Here is a 4,437-nt window from a genome sequence, read left to right on the forward strand (position 1 = left end):
GAATTGTGTGATCTGCGCTTCAACACCTTGTGTGGTTGTCAGGCCCCGAAATAGGGAAAAAATTAAAATACAGGAAACACTATTTTTTTCCCATAAACTATCCACATTTTTGCTGTCAACGGTGTAATTCGTGAATTGTGTGATCTGCACTTCAATACTTTGTGTGGTTGTCAGGCCCAGATATGGGGAAAAATTTTAAATACAGAAAATTATTTTTCTCCAATAATCTATCCACATTTTTGCTGTCAACGGTGTAATCCGTGAATTGTGTGATCTGCGCTTCAATACCTTGTGTGGTTGTCAGGCCCATATATAGGGAAAAATTTTAAATACAGAAAACTATTTTTCTCTCATAATCTATCCACATTTTTCCTGTCAACGGTGTAATCCGTGAATTGTGTGATCTGCGCTTCAATAGCTTGTGTGATTGTCAGGCCTAGATAAAGGGAAAAAATTAAAATACAGAAAACAATTTTTCTCCCATAATCTGTCCACATTTTTGCTCTCAACGGTGTAATCTGTGAATTGTGTGATCTGCACTTCAACACCTTGTGTGGTTGTCAGGCCCCGATTTAGGGAAAAAATTATAATACAGAAAACACAATTTTTTTCCCCATAATCTATCCACATTTTTGCTGTCAACGGTGTAATCCGTGAATTGTGTGATCTGCGCTTTAATACCTTGTGTGGTTGTTAGGCCCATATATAGGGAAAAATTTTAAATACAGAAAACTATTTTTCTCCAATAATCTATCCACATTTTTGCTGTCAACGGTGTAATCCGTGAATTGTGTGATCTGCGCTTCAATACCTTGTGTGGTTGTCAGGCCCATATATAGGAAAAAATTTGAAATACAGAAAAATAAAATCTCCCATAATCTATCCACATTTTTGCTGTCAACGGTGTAATCCGTGAATTGTGTGATCTGCGCTTCAAATCCTTGTGTGGTTGTCAGGCCTAGATATAGGGAAAAATTTTAAATACAGAAAACAATTTTTCTCCCATAATCTATCCACATTTTTGCTGTCAACGGTGTAATCCGTGAATTGTGTGATCTGAGCTTCAATACCTTGAGTGGTTGTCAGGCCCCGATATAGGAAAAAATTTTAAATACCAAAAAAATATTTTTCTCCCATAATCTATCCACATTTTTGCTGTCAACGGTGTAATCCGTGAATTGTGTGATCTGCGCTTCAATAGCTTGTGTCGTTGTCAGGCCCATATAGAGGAAAAAATAAAAAATACAAAAAACTATTTTTCTCCCATAATCTAGCCACATTTTTCCTGTCAACGGTGTAATCCGTGAATTGTGTGACCGTTGCTTCAATACCTTGTGTGGTTGTCAGGCCCAAATATAGGGAAACAATTAAAATACAGAAAACAATTGTTCTCCCATAATCTGTCCACATTTTTTATGTCAACCGTGTAATCCGTGAATTGTGTGATCTGCGCTTCAACACCTTGTGTGGTTGTCAGGCCCATATATAGGAAAAAATTTGAAATTCATAAAACAATTTTTCTCCCATAATCTATCCACATTTTTGCTGTCAACGGTGTAATCTGTGAATTGTGTGATCTGCGCTTAAATAGCTTGTGTCGTTGTCAGGCCCATATATGGGAAAAAATATTTTTCTCCCATAATCTAGCCACATTTTTCCTGTCAACGGTGTAATCCGTGAATTGTGTGAACGTCGCTTCAATACCTTGTGTGGTTGTCAGGCCCAAATATAGGGAAACAAAATATAGAAAACAATTTTTCTCCCATAATCTGTCCACATTTTTGCTGTCAACCGTGTAATCCGTGAATTGTGTGATCTGCGCTTCAACACCTTGTGTGGTTGTCCCGATATAGGGAAAAAATTATAATTCAGAAAACACAATTTTTTTCCCCATAATCTATCCACATTTTTGCTGTCAACGGTTTAATCCATGAATTGTGTGATCTGCGCTTTAATACTTTGTGTGGTTGTCAGGCCCATATATAGGGAAAAATTTTAAATACAGAAAACTATTTTTCTCCAATAATCTATCCACATTTTTGCTATCAACGGTGTAATCCGTGAATTGTGTGATCTGCGCTTCAATAGCTTGTGTGGTTGTTAGGCCCATATATAGGAAAAAATTTGAAATACAGATTTTTTTTTTTCCCATAATCTATCCACATTTTTGCTGTCAACGGTGTAATCCGTGAATTGTGTGATCTGCGCTTCAATAGCTTGTGTCGTTGTCAGGCCCATATATAGGAAAAAATTAAAAATACAAAAAACTATTTTTCTCCCATAATCCTGTCAACGGTGTAATCTGTGAATTGTGTGACCGTCGCTTCAATACCTTGTTTGGTTATCAGGCCCAAATATAGGGAAACAATTAAAATACAGAAAACAATTTTTCTCCCATAATCTGTCCACATTTTTGCTATCAACCGTGTAATCCGTGAATTGTGTGATCTGCGCTTCAACACCTTGTGTGGTTGTCAGGCCCATATATAGGAAAAAATTTGAAATACAGAAAACGATTTTTCTCCCATAATCTATCCACATTTTTGCTGTCAATGGTGTAATCCGTGAATTGTGTGATCTGCGCTTCAATAGCTTGTGTCATTGTCAGGCCCATATATAGGAAAAAATAAAAAATACAAAAAACTATTTTTCTCCCATAATCTAGCCACAATTTTCCTGTCAACGGTGTAATCCGTGATTTGTGTGACCGTCGCTTCAATACCTTGTGTGGTTGTCAGGGCCAAATATAGTGAAACAATTAAAATACAGAAAAAAAAATTCTCTCATAATCTGTCCACATTTTTGCTGTCAACCGTGTAATCCGTGATTTGTGTGATCTGCGCTTCAACATCTTGTGTGGTTGTCAGGCCCCGATATAGGGAAAAAATTAAAAAACAGAAAAGACTATTTTTTCCCCATAATCTATCCACATTTTTGCTGTCAACGGTGTAATCCGTGAATTGTGTGATCTGCACTTCAATACTTTGTGTGGTTGTCAGGCCCAGATATAGGGAAAAATTTTAAATACAGAAAACTATTTTTCTTCCATAATCTATCCACATTTTTCTGTCAACGGTGTAATTTGTGAATTGTGTGATCTGCGCTTCAATACCTTGTGTGGTTGTCAGGCCCAGATATAGGGAAAAATTTTAAATACAGAAAACTATTTATCTCTCATAATCTATCCACATTTTTGCTATCAACAGTGTAATCCGTGAATTGTGTGATCTGCGCTTCAATAGCTTGTGTTATTGTCAGGCCTAGATAAAGGGAAAAATTTTTAATACAGAAAACAATTTTTCTCCCATAATCTGTCCACATTTTTGCTGTCAGCAGTGTAATCCGTTAATTGTTAATTTACTATGGTTGGCTTGGTAGAATTAGCGAATATGACGAATGTATTCGTCATATTCCTCTAAACGAATATAACGACGTATTCTCCATCTCCGTTTTAGCTACCTATTCGTCAACTTCGCTAATTCTAGCAATCAGGCCCAGCTGCCACTGCATTTACCCAGTGTGCTGTTATGAAGATATAACGTCCCTGACCGTGCTTACTGGTCCACGTATCCGTAGTGAGGTGCACCTTGCCACAGATGGCGTTGCGCAGTGCACACCTGATTTTGTCCCCTACTTGGTTGTGCAGGGAAGGGATGGCTCGCCTGGAAAAGTAGTGGCGGCTGGGCACGACGTACTGTGGGACAGCCACCGCCATAAGGCCTTTAAAACTATCCGTCTCCACCAGATGGAATGACAGCATTTCAAAGGCTAGTAATTTAGAAATGCTGGTATTCAGGGCTAGAGATCGCGGGTGGGTAGGAGGGTACTTCCTCTTCCTCTCCAGTGTTTGGGAGATGGAGAGCTGAACGCTTCCGTGGGACATTGTGGAGATGCTTGGTGACCCAGGTGGTGGTGTTGCTGGAAGATCCTCTGTTTGCGGGGTGGCAGGTGGCACTGTCACTCCAGAGGTGGATGAAGAGGCTGAGACTGCAGCAGTAGAGGAAGCAGGAGGAGCCAGAGACCTTTCTTGGTTTTTGTGCTTTGTACTTAAATGCCTGGTCATGCAGGTTGTGCTCAGGTTGAGAACGTTTATGCCTCGCTTCATGCTCTGATTGCACAGCGTGCAAACCACTCGTGTCTTGTTGTCAGCACATTGTCTGAAGAACTGCCACGCCAGGGAACTCCTTCGAGCCTGCTTTGGTGTGCTCGGTCCCTTGCTGCGGTGGGCAGTGGCAGGTGTACTGTCTAGAGGACGGTCGCTCTGCTTTTTCACCCTGCTCCCTTTTCTGCTGTGCTGGTGGCTCTGTGCGACCACCGCCTCTTCTCCGAACTACATAGGTCACTCGCATGACCTTGATTCCATGTGGGGTCGAGGACCTCATCGTCCTCCACATCATCTTCCACCCAGTTTTCACCCCTGCCCCCCTTTTCGGTCTG

This window comes from Bufo bufo, chromosome 1 (assembly GCF_905171765.1).
Source record: "Bufo bufo chromosome 1, aBufBuf1.1, whole genome shotgun sequence".
Lineage (NCBI taxonomy): Eukaryota > Metazoa > Chordata > Amphibia > Anura > Bufonidae > Bufo > Bufo bufo.